The 12500-nt window shown below is 58.4% G+C and overlaps 1 non-coding gene across 1 annotated transcript; it reads left to right on the top strand.

The window, feature by feature from the left end:
- The first annotated feature begins 3504 nt into the window (after positions 1–3504).
- LOC148058336 (5S ribosomal RNA) lies at positions 3505–3623 on the top strand. The gene has a single exon (XR_015709968.1). It is a non-coding gene; the product is annotated as a 5S ribosomal RNA (ribosomal RNA).
- Positions 3624–12500: the final 8877 nt, after the last annotated feature.

Raw genomic sequence — 12500 nt, 5'->3', positions numbered from 1 at the left:
GGGGCCTGGGTGACATCCTCATGCGGGGATGGGCTACCAGGAGGCTGGGGAACATTTTCAACACTTTGGGGCATTTTTAAACACTTTGCTCTTTTTTTTCCCTCTCCCACCCACAATCCCTCCTCCTGCGGGGATGGAGAACCAGGGGCCTGGGTGACATCCTCATGCGGGGATGGGGTACCAGGAGGCCGGGGAACATTTTCAACACTTTGGGGCATTTTTAAACACTTTAGCCTTTTTTTCCCTCTCCCACCCACAATCCCTCCTCCTGCGGGGATGGAGAACCAGGGGCCTGGGTGACATCCTCATGCGGGGATGGGGTACCAGGAGGCCGGGGAACATTTTCAACACTTTGGGGCATTTTTAAACACTTTGCTCTTTTTTTCCCCTCTCCCAACCAGGGGGCCTGGGGAGCCTCCTCCTGCGGGGATGGGGAACCAGGGGCCTGGGGAACATTTTCAACACTTTGGGGCATTTTTAAACACTTTGCTCTTTTTTTCCCCTCTCCCAACCAGGGGGCCTGGGGAGCCTCCTCCTGCGGGGATGGGGAACCAGGGGCCTGGGGAACATTTTCAACACTTTGGGGCATTTTTAAACACTTTGCTCTTTTTTTCCCCTCTCCCAACCAGGGGGCCTGGGGAGCCTCCTCCTGCGGGGATGGGGAACCAGGGGCCTGGGGAACATTTTCAACACTTTGGGGCATTTTTAAACACTTTGCTCTTTTTCCCCCTCTCCCAACCAGGGGGCCTGGGGAGCCTCCTCCTGCGGGGATGGGGAACCAGGGGCCTGGGGAACATTTTCAACACTTTGGGGCATTTTTAAACACTTTGCTCTTTTTTTCCCCTCTCCCAACCAGGGGGCCTGGGGAGCCTCCTCCTGCGGGGATGGGGAACCAGGGGCCTGGGGAACATTTTCAACACTTTGGGGCATTTTTAAACACTTTGCTCTTTTTCCCCCTCTCCCAACCAGGGGGCCTGGGGAGCCTCCTCCTGCGGGGATGGGGAACCAGGGGCCTGGGGAACATTTTCAACACTTTGGGGCATTTTTAAACACTTTGCTCTTTTTTTCCCCTCTCCCAACCAGGGGGCCTGGGGAGCCTCCTCCTGCGGGGATGGGGAACCAGGGGCCTGGGGAACATTTTCAACACTTTGGGGCATTTTTAAACACTTTGCTCTTTTTTTTCCCTCTCCCAACCAGGGGGCCTGGGGAGCCTCCTCCTGCGGGGATGGGGAACCAGGGGCCTGGGGAACATTTTCAACACTTTGGGGCATTTTTAAACACTTTGCTCTTTATCCCCCTCTCCCAACCAGGGGGCCTGGGGAGCCTCCTCCTGCGGGGATGGGGAACCAGGGGCCTGGGGAACATTTTCAACACTTTGGGGCATTTTTAAACACTTTGCTCTTTTTTTCCCCTCTCCCAACCAGGGGGCCTGGGGAGCCTCCTCCTGCGGGGATGGGGAACCAGGGGCCTGGGGAACATTTTCAACACTTTGGGGCATTTTTAAACACTTTGCTCTTTTTCCCCCTCTCCCAACCAGGGGGCCTGGGGAGCCTCCTCCTGCGGGGATGGGGAACCAGGGGCCTGGGGAACATTTTCAACACTTTGGGGCATTTTTAAACACTTTGCTCTTTTTCCCCCTCTCCCAACCAGGGGGCCTGGGGAGCCTCCTCCTGCGGGGATGGGGAACCAGGGGCCTGGGGAACATTTTCAACACTTTGGGGCATTTTTAAACACTTTGCTCTTTTTCCCCCTCTCCCAACCAGGGGCCTGGGGAGCCTCCTCCTGCGGGCATGGAGAACCAGGGGGCCTGGGGAGCCTCCTCCTGCGGGGATGGGGAACCAGGGGCCTGGGGGGCCTCCTCCTGCGGGGATGGAGAACCAGGGGGCCTGGGGAGCCTCCTCCTGCGGGCATAGAGAACCAGGGGGCCTGGGGAGCCTCCTCCTGCGGGCATGGGGAACCAGGGGGCCTGGGGAGCCTCCTCCTGCGGTGATGGGGAACCATTGGGCCTGGGGAGCCTCCTCCTGCACCAGGGGGCCTGGGGAGCCTCCTCCTGCGGGGATGGGGAACCAGGGGGCCTGGGGAGCCTCCTCCTGCGGGGATGGAGAACCAGGGGGCCTGGGGAGCCTCCTCCTGCGGTCATGGAGAACCAGGGGGCCTGGGGAGCCTCCTCCTGCGGGCATGGAGAACCAGGGGCCTGGGGAGCCTCCTCATGCGGGGATGGAGAACCAGGGGGCCTGGGGAGCCTCCTCCTGCGGGCATGGAGAACCAGGGGGCCTGGGGAGCCTCCTCCTGCGGGGATGGGGAACCAGGGGCCTGGGGGGCCTCCTCCTGCGGGGATGGAGAACCAGGGGGCCTGGGGAGCCTCCTCCTGCGGGGATGGAGAACCAGGGGGCCTGGGGAGCCTCCTCCTGCGGGGATGGAGAACCAGGGGGCCTGGGGAGCCTCCTCCTGCGGGGATGGAGAACCAGGGGGCCTGGGGAGCCTCCTCCTGCGGGGATGGAGAACCAGGGGGCCTGGGGAGCCTCCTCCTGCGGGCATGGAGAACCAGGGGGCCTGGGGAGCCTCCTCCTGCGGGGATGGAGAACCAGGGCGCCTGGGGAGCCTCCTCCTGCGGGGATGGGGAACCAGGGGGCCTGGGGAGCCTCCTCCTGCACCAGGGGGCCTGGGGAGCCTCCTCCTGCGGGGATGGGGAACCAGGGGGCCTGGGGAGCCTCCTCCTGCGGTGATGGGGAACCATGGGGCCTGGGGAGCCTCCTCCTGCGGGGATGGGGAACCAGGGGGCCTGGGGAGCCTCCTCCTGCGGGCATGGAGAACCAGGGGGCCTGGGGAGCCTCCTCCTGCGGGGATGGGGAACCAGGGGGCCTGGGGAGCCTCCTCCTGCACCAGGGGGCCTGGGGAGCCTCCTCCTGCGGGGATGGGGAACCAGGGGGCCTGGGGAGCCTCCTCCTGCGGTGATGGGGAACCATGGGGCCTGGGGAGCCTCCTCCTGCGGGGATGGGGAACCAGGGGGCCTGGGGAGCCTCCTCCTGCGGTGATGGGGAACCATGGGGCCTGGGGAGCCTCCTCCTGCGGGGATGGAGAAGCAGGGGGCCTGGGGAGCCTCCTCCTGCGGGCATAGAGAACCAGGGGGCCTGGGGAGCCTCCTCCTGCGGGCATGGGGAACCAGGGGGCCTGGGGAGCCTCCTCCTGCGGTGATGGGGAACCATTGGGCCTGGGGAGCCTCCTCCTGCACCAGGGGGCCTGGGGAGCCTCCTCCTGCGGGGATGGGGAACCAGGGGGCCTGGGGAGCCTCCTCCTGCGGGGATGGGGAACCAGGGGCCTGGGGAGCCTCCTCCTGCACCAGGGGGCCTGGGGAGCCTCCTCCTGCACCAGGGGGCCTGGGGAGCCTCCTCCTGCGGGGATGGGGAACCAGGGGGCCTGGGGAGCCTCCTCCTGCGGGGATGGGGAACCAGGGGCCTGGGGAACATTTTCAACACTTTGGGGCATTTCACAAGCGCTTCCCTCGCTTACGGCCACACCACCCTGAATGAGCCCGATCTCGTCTGATCTCGGAAGCCAAGCAGGGTCGGGCCCAGTTAGTACTTGGATGGGAGACCGCCTGGGAATACTGGGTGCTGTAAGCATTTTTTTTTGCCATTATTTGTGGGTAGAAAAGTGAGAAAAGTGACCTAAAATAGAACCGGGACTAGGCGGCAGTTCCCCCCACCAGGCGGCGGCATTTGGGGCATTATTTGTGGGTAAGAAAGTGAGAAAAGTGACCTAAAATAGAACCGGGACTAGGCGGCAGTTCCCCCCACCAGGCGGCGGCATTTGGGGCATTATTTGTGGGTCAGAAAGTGAGAAAAGTGACCTAAAATAGAACCGGGACTAGGCGGCAGTTCCCCCCACCAGGCGGCGGCATTTGAGGCATTATTTGTGGGTCAGAAAGTGAGAAAAGTGACCTAAAATAGAACCGGGACTAGGCGGCAGTTCCCCCCACCAGGCGGCGGCATTTGGGGCATTATTTGTGGGTCAGAAAGTGAGAAAAGTGACCTAAAATAGAACCGGGACTAGGCGGCAGTTCCCCCCACCAGGCGGCGGCATTTGGGGCATTATTTGTGGGTCAGAAAGTGAGAAAAGTGACCTAAAATAGAACCGGGACTAGGCGGCAGTTCCCCCCACCAGGCGGCGGCATTTGAGGCATTATTTGTGGGTCAGAAAGTGAGAAAAGTGACCTAAAATAGAACCGGGACTAGGCGGCAGTTCCCCCCACCAGGCGGCGGCATTTGGGGCATTATTTGTGGGTCAGAAAGTGAGAAAAGTGACCTAAAATAGAACCGGGACTAGGCGGCAGTTCCCCCCACCAGGCGGCGGCATTTGGGGCATTATTTGTGGGTCAGAAAGTGAGAAAAGGGACCTAAAATAGAACCGGGACTAGGCGGCAGTTCCCCCCACCAGGCGGCGGCATTTGGGGCATTATTTGTGGGTCAGAAAGTGAGAAAAGTGACCTAAAATAGAACCGGGACTAGGCGGCAGTTCCCCCCACCAGGCGGCGGCATTTGGGGCATTATTTGTGGGTCAGAAAGTGAGAAAAGTGACCTAAAATAGAACCGGGACTAGGCGGCAGTTCCCCCCACCAGGCGGCGGCATTTGGGGCATTATTTGTGGGTCAGAAAGTGAGAAAAGTGACCTAAAATAGAACCGGGACTAGGCGGCAGTTCCCCCCACCAGGCGGCGGCATTTGGGGCATTATTTGTGGGTCAGAAAGTGAGAAAAGTGACCTAAAATAGAACCGGGACTAGGCGGCAGTTCCCCCCACCAGGCGGCGGCATTTGGGGCATTATTTGTGGGTCAGAAAGTGAGAAAAGTGACCTAAAATAGAACCGGGACTAGGCGGCAGTTCCCCCCACCAGGCGGCGGCATTTGGGGCATTATTTGTGGGTCAGAAAGTGAGAAAAGTGACCTAAAATAGAACCGGGACTAGGCGGCAGTTCCCCCCACCAGGCGGCGGCATTTGGGGCATTATTTGTGGGTAAGAAAGTGAGAAAAGTGACCTAAAATAGAACCGGGACTAGGCGGCAGTTCCCCCCCACCAGGCGGCGGCATTTGGGGCATTATTTGTGGGTAAGAAAGTGAGAAAAGTGACCTAAAATAGAACCGGGACTAGGCGGCAGTACCCCCCACCAGGCGGCGGCATTTGGGGCATTATTTGTGGGTAGAAAAGTGAGAAAAGTGACCTAAAATAGAACCGGGACTAGGCGGCAGTTCCCCCCACCAGGCGGCGGCATTTGGGGCATTATTTGTGGGTAAGAAAGTGAGAAAAGTGACCTAAAAATAGAACCGGGACTAGGCGGCAGTTCCCCCCACCAGGCGGCGGCATTTGGGGCATTATTTGTGGGTAAGAAAGTGAGAAAAGTGACCTAAAATAGAACCGGGACTAGGCGGCAGTTCCCCCCACCAGGCGGCGGCATTTGGGGCATTATTTGTGGGTAGAAAAGTGAGAAAAGTGACCTAAAATAGAACCGGGACTAGGCGGCAGTTCCCCCCACCAGGCGGCGGCATTTGGGGCATTATTTGTGGGTCAGAAAGTGAGAAAAGTGACCTAAAATAGAACCGGGACTAGGCGGCAGTTCCCCCCACCAGGCGGCGGCATTTGGGGCATTATTTGTGGGTCAGAAAGTGAGAAAAGTGACCTAAAATAGAACCGGGACTAGGCGGCAGTTCCCCCCACCAGGCGGCGGCATTTGGGGACCCGTAGTGTGGGCAGAAAACTCACCAAAGTGACTTAAAATAGAACCGGTGCAGGCGGCATGTTCCCCCACCAGATGGCGGCATTTGGGGACCCGTAATGTGGGCAGAAAACTCACCAAAGTGACTTAAAATAGAACCGGTGCAGGCGGCATGTTCCCCCACCAGATGGCGGCATTTGGGGACCCGTAGTGTGGGTAGAAAACTCACCAAAGTGACTTAAAATAGAACCGGTGCAGGCGGCATGTTCCCCCACCAGATGGCGGCATTTGGGGACCCGTAGTGTGGGTAGAAAACTCACCAAAGTGACTTAAAATAGAACCGGTGCAGGCGGCATGTTCCCCCACCAGATGGCGGCATTTGGGGACCCGTAGTGTGGGCAGAAAACTCACCAAAGTGACTTAAAATAGAACCGGTGCAGGCGGCATGTTCCCCCACCAGATGGCGGCATTTGGGGAGCCGTAGTGTGGGCAGAAAACTCACCAAAGTGACTTAAAATAGAACCGGTGCAGGCGGCATGTTCCCCCACCAGATGGCGGCATTTGGGGACCCGTAGTGTGGGCAGAAAACTCACCAAAGTGACTTAAAATAGAACCGGTGCAGGCGGCATGTTCCCCCACCAGATGGCGGCATTTGGGGAGCCGTAGTGTGGGCAGAAAACTCACCAAAGTGACTTAAAATAGAACCGGTGCAGGCGGCATGTTCCCCCACCAGATGGCGGCATTTGGGGACCCGTAGTGTGGGCAGAAAACTCACCAAAGTGACTTAAAATAGAACCGGTGCAGGCGGCATGTTCCCCCACCAGATGGCGGCATTTGGGGAGCCGTAGTGTGGGCAGAAAACTCACCAAAGTGACTTAAAATAGAACCGGTGCAGGCGGCATGTTCCCCCACCAGATGGCGGCATTTGGGGACCCGTAGTGTGGGCAGAAAACTCACCAAAGTGACTTAAAATAGAACCGGTGCAGGCGGCATGTTCCCCCACCAGATGGCGGCATTTGGGGACCTGCAGTGTGGGTAGAAAACTCACCAAAGTGTCCTAAAATAGAACCGGGACCAGGGGGCCTCTTCCCCCACCAGGTGGCGGGCTTGGGGGGCTTGGTTTCCGGGTAGAAAACTCACCAAAGTGTCCTAAAATAGAACCGGGACCAGGGGGCATGCTCCCCCACCAGGCGGCGGGCTTGGGGGGCTTGGTTTGCGGGTAGAAAACTCACCAAAGTGTCCTAAAATAGAACCAGGACCAGGGGGCATGTTCCCCCACCAGGCGGCGGGCTTGGGGGGCTTGGTTTGCGGGTAGAAAACTCACCAAAGTGTCCTAAAATAGAACCGGGACCAGGGGGCCTCTTCCCCCACCAGGCGGCGGGCTTGGGGGGCTTGGTTTGCGGGTAGAAAACTCACCAAAGTGACCTAAAATAGAACCGGGCTAGGCGGCATGTTCCCCCACCAGGCGGCGGGCTTGGGGGGCTTGGTTTGCGGGTAGAAAACTCACCAAAGTGTCCTAAAATAGAACCGGGACCAGGGGGCATGTTCCCCCACCAGGCGGCGGGCTTGGGGGGCTTGGTTTGCGGGTAGAAAACTCACCAAAGTGTCCTAAAATAGAACCGGGACCAGGGGGCATCTTCCCCCACCAGGCGGCGGGCTTGGGGGGCTTGGTTTGCGGGTAGAAAACTCACCAAAGTGTCCTAAAATAGAACCGGGACCAGGGGGCCTCTTCCCCCACCAGGCGGCGGGCTTGGGGGGCTTGGTTTGCGGGTAGAAAACTCACCAAAGTGACCTAAAATAGAACCGGGCCAGGCGGCATGCTCCCCCACCAGGCGGCGGGCTTGGGGGGCTTGGTTTGCGGGTAGAAAACTCACCAAAGTATCGGCAAAATAGAACCAGGGAAGGGGGGGATGTCGGTCACAAGGTGCCCGAGTCAGAGAACCAGGAAAACGGACATAAATCCAGAAAACCTCGGTGTCTGACTGCTCCTCAAAAGTGGTCTTTTTGATGTCACGAGCGCAACCACCTAGAGGTTAATGGGGAGGGATGGTGTGAGCGCAAACGGATTTTTCCTAAGTGTGACTGCTCCTCAAAAAGTGGTCTTTTTGATGTCACGAGCGCAACCACCTAGAGGTTAATGGGGAGGGATGGTGTGAGCGCAAACGGATTTTTCCTAAGTGTGACTGCTCCTCAAAAAGTGGTCTTTTTGATGTCACGAGCGCAACCACCTAGAGGTTAATAGGGAGCGAGTACAACAGGGGAGGGAGTGAATGGGCTCGGACTGTGGCCGAGCCTGGTGCCTCAAAATCGGACAAGGTTGGACTGGAAGCCCGCTGAGAACTCTGGTTCTTTTGCCAGACGAAACGAATTTTTTCCGAGTGTGACTGCTCTGCAAAAAGTGGTCTTTTTGATGTCACGAGCGCAACCACCTAGAGGTTAATGGGGAGGGAGTGGAAAAAACGACAAAGTGTTGAGCTCCGGACCGGGATGGCGGGCGACTCGAGCGGTCATGCCCGACTTTGAGACACTTTGTCGCGGTCATGCGAGCGACCTCCACTGCTCCCCGGAGGTGCCCCGGACCGGGTTGGCGGGTGACTCGAGCGGTCCTGCCCGACTTTGAGACACTTTGTCGCGGTCATGCGGGCGTCCTCCGCCGGTCCCCGGAGGTGCCCCGGACCGGGTTGGCGGGTGACTCGAGCGGTCATGCCCGACTTTGAGACACTTTGTCGCGGTCATGCGGGCGACCTCCGCCGGTCCCTGGAGGTGCCCCGGACCGGGTTGGCGGGTGACTCGAGCGGTCGTGCCCGACTTTGAGACACTTTGTCGCGGTCATGCGGGCGTCCTCCGCCGGTCCCTGGAGGTGCCCCGGACCGGGTTGGCGGGTGACTCGAGCGGTCGTGCCCGACTTTGAGACACTTTGTCGCGGTCATGCGGGCGTCCTCCGCCGGTCCCTGGAGGTGCCCCGGACCGGGTTGGCGGGTGACTCGAGCGGTCATGCCCGACTTTGAGACACTTTGTCGCGGTCATGCGGGCGTCCTCCGCCGGTCCCTGGAGGTGCCCCGGACCGGGTTGGCGGGTGACTCGAGCGGTCATGCCCGACTTTGAGACACTTTGTCGCGGTCATGCGGGCGTCCTCCGCCGGTCCCTGGAGGTGCCCCGGACCGGGTTGGCGGGTGACTCGAGCGGTCGTGCCCGACTTTGAGACACTTTGTCGCGGTCATGCGGGCGTCCTCCGCCGGTCCCTGGAGGTGCCCCGGACCGGGTTGGCGGGTGACTCGAGCGGTTGTGCCCGACTTTGAGACACTTTGTCGCGGTCATGCGGGCCTCCTCCGCCGGTCCCTGGAGGTGCCCCGGACCGGGTTGGCGGGTGACTCGAACGGTCATGACCGACTTTGAGACACTTTGTCGCGGTCATGCGGGCGTCCTCCGCCGGTCCCTGGAGGTGCCCCGGACCGGGTTGGCGGGTGACTCGAGCGGTCGTGCCCGACTTTGAGACACTTTGTCGCGGTCATGCGGGCGTCCTCCGCCGGTCCCTGGAGGTGCCCCGGACCGGGTTGGCGGGTGACTCGAGCGGTCGTGCCCGACTTTGAGACACTTTGTCGCGGTCATGCGGGCGTCCTCCGCCGGTCCCTGGAGGTGCCCCGGACCGGGTTGGCGGGTGACTCGAGCGGTCGTGCCCGACTTTGAGACACTTTGTCGCGGTCATGCGGGCGTCCTCCGCCGGTCCCTGGAGGTGCCCCGGACCGGGTTGGCGGGTGACTCGAGCGGTCGTGCCCGACTTTGAGACACTTTGTCGCGGTCATGCGGGCGTCCTCCGCCGGTCCCTGGAGGTGCCCCGGACCGGGTTGGCGGGTGACTCGAGCGGTCGTGCCCGACTTTGAGACACTTTGCCGCGGTCATGCGGGCGACCTCCGCCGGTCCCTGGATGGCGGGCTCCAGTGAGGTCGGCGGGGGAAGGCTCGGGCTGAGGCCGACTTCGGTGCCTCAAAGTCGGACAAGGTTGGATTGGAAGTCCGCTGTGTTGAGGACCAGTGGCATTCGGCGGTGGAACGCTCAGAACTTGGCCGACATCGGTGCCTCAACGTCGGACAAGGTTGGAGTGGATGACCGCTGATAACTCTGGTTCTTTTGCCAGACGAAAGAAATTTTTCCCGAGTGTGACTGCTCTGAAAAAAGTGGTCTTTTTGATGTCACGAGCGCAACCACCTAGAGGTTAATAGGGAGGCACCATAACAGGAGAGGGAGTGAAAAGGCTCGGAGGGTGGCCGAGCCTGGTGCCTCAAAATCGGACAAGGTTGGAGTGGATGACCGCTGAAAACTCTGGTTCTTTTGCCAGACGAAAGAAATTTTTTCCGAGTGTGACTGCTCTGCAAAAAGTGGTCTTTTTGATGTCACGAGCGCAACCACCTAGAGGTTAATAGGGAGGCACCATAACAGGAGAGGGAGTGAAAAGGCTCGGAGGGTGGCCGAGCCTGGTGCCTCAAAATCGGACAAGGTTGGAGTGGATGACCGCTGAAAACTCTGGTTCTTTTGCCAGACGAAAGAAATTTTTTCCGAGTGTGACTGCTCTGCAAAAAGTGGTCTTTTTGATGTCACGAGCGCAACCACCTAGAGGTTAATAGGGAGGCACCATAACAGGAGAGGGAGTGAAAAGGCTCGGAGGGTGGCCGAGCCTGGTGCCTCAAAATCGGACAAGGTTGGAGTGGATGACCGCTGAAAACTCTGGTTCTTTTGCCAGACGAAAGAAATTTTTCCCGAGTGTGACTGCTCTGCAAAAAGTGGTCTTTTTGATGTCACGAGCGCAACCACCTAGAGGTTAATAGGGAGGCACCATAACAGGAGAGGGAGTGAAAAGGTTCGGAGGGTGGCCGAGCCTGGTGCCTCAAAATCGGACAAGGTTGGAGTGGATGACCGCTGAAAACTCTGGTTCTTTTGCCAGACGAAAGAAATTTTTCCCGAGTGTGACTGCTCTGCAAAAAGTGGTCTTTTTGATGTCACGAGCGCAACCACCTAGAGGTTAATAGGGAGGCACCATAACAGGAGAGGGAGTGAAAAGGCTCGGAGGGTGGCCGAGCCTGGTGCCTCAAAATCGGACAAGGTTGGAGTGGATGACCGCTGAAAACTCTGGTTCTTTTGCCAGACGAAAGAAATTTTTTCCGAGTGTGACTGCTCTGCAAAAAGTGGTCTTTTTGATGTCACGAGCGCAACCACCTAGAGGTTAATAGGGAGGCACCATAACAGGAGAGGGAGTGAAAAGGCTCGGAGGGTGGCCGAGCCTGGTGCCTCAAAATCGGACAAGGTTGGAGTGGATGACCGCTGAAAACTCTGGTTCTTTTGCCAGACGAAAGAAATTTTTCCCGAGTGTGACTGCTCTGCAAAAAGTGGTCTTTTTGATGTCACGAGCGCAACCACCTAGAGGTTAATAGGGAGGCACCATAACAGGAGAGGGAGTGAAAAGGCTCGGAGGGTGGCCGAGCCTGGTGCCTCAAAATCGGACAAGGTTGGAGTGGATGGCCGCGGAGAACTCTGGTTCTTTTGCCAGACGAAAGAAATTTTTTCCGAGTGTGACTGCTCTGCAAAAAGTGGTCTTTTTGATGTCACGAGCGCAACCACCTAGAGGTTAATAGGGAGGCACCATAACAGGAGAGGGAAGGAAAAGGCTCGGAGGGTGGCCGAGCCTGGTGCCTCAAAGTCGGACAAGGTTGGAGTGGATGGCCGCGGAGAACTCTGGTTCTTTTGCCTGACGAAAGAAATTTTTTCCGAGTGTGACTGCTCCTCAAAAAGTGGTCTTTTTGATGTCACGAGCGCAACCACCTAGAGGTTAATAGGGAGGCACCATAACAGGAGAGGGAAGGAAAGGGCTCGGAGGGTGGCCGAGCCTGGTGCCTCAAAATCGGACAAGGTTGGAGTGGATGGCCGCGGAGAACTCTGGTTCTTTTGCCTGACGAAAGAAATTTTTTCCGAGTGTGACTGCTCTGCAAAAAGTGGTCTTTTTGATGTCACGAGCGCAACCACCTAGAGGTTAATAGGGAGGCACCATAACAGGAGAGGGAAGGAAAAGGCTCGGAGGGTGGCCGAGCCTGGTGCCTCAAAGTCGGACAAGGTTGGAGTGGATGGCCGCGGAGAACTCTGGTTCTTTTGCCTGACGAAAGAAATTTTTTCCGAGTGTGACTGCTCCTCAAAAAGTGGTCTTTTTGATGTCACGAGCGCAACCACCTAGAGGTTAATAGGGAGGCACCATAACAGGAGAGGGAAGGAAAGGGCTCGGAGGGTGGCCGAGCCTGGTGCCTCAAAGTCGGACAAGGTTGGAGTGGATGGCCGCGGAGAACTCTGGTTCTTTTGCCTGACGAAAGAAATTTTTTCCGAGTGTGACTGCTCTGCAAAAAGTGGTCTTTTTGATGTCACGAGCGCAACCACCTAGAGGTTAATAGGGAGGCACCATAACAGGAGAGGGAAGGAAAGGGCTCGGAGGGTGGCCGAGCCTGGTGCCTCAAAATCGGACAAGGTTGGAGTGGATGGCCGCGGAGAACTCTGGTTCTTTTGCCAGACGAAAGAAATTTTTTCCGAGTGTGACTGCTCCTCAAAAAGTGGTCTTTTTGATGTCACGAGCGCAACCACCTAGAGGTTAATAGGGAGGCACCATAACAGGAGAGGGAAGGAAAAGGCTCGGAGGGTGGCCGAGCCTGGTGCCTCAAAGTCGGACAAGGTTGGAGTGGATGGCCGCGGAGAACTCTGGTTCTTTTGCCTGACGAAAGAAATTTTTTCCGAGTGTGACTGCTCCTCAAAAAGTGG

Source organism: Callionymus lyra, unplaced genomic scaffold (assembly GCF_982586985.1).
Source record: "Callionymus lyra unplaced genomic scaffold, fCalLyr1.hap1.1 HAP1_SCAFFOLD_95, whole genome shotgun sequence".
Taxonomy (NCBI): Eukaryota; Metazoa; Chordata; class Actinopteri; order Syngnathiformes; family Callionymidae; genus Callionymus; species Callionymus lyra.
The sequence above is the reverse complement of the archived record's forward strand: the minus strand, read 5'-3'. Positions and strand labels throughout refer to the sequence as shown.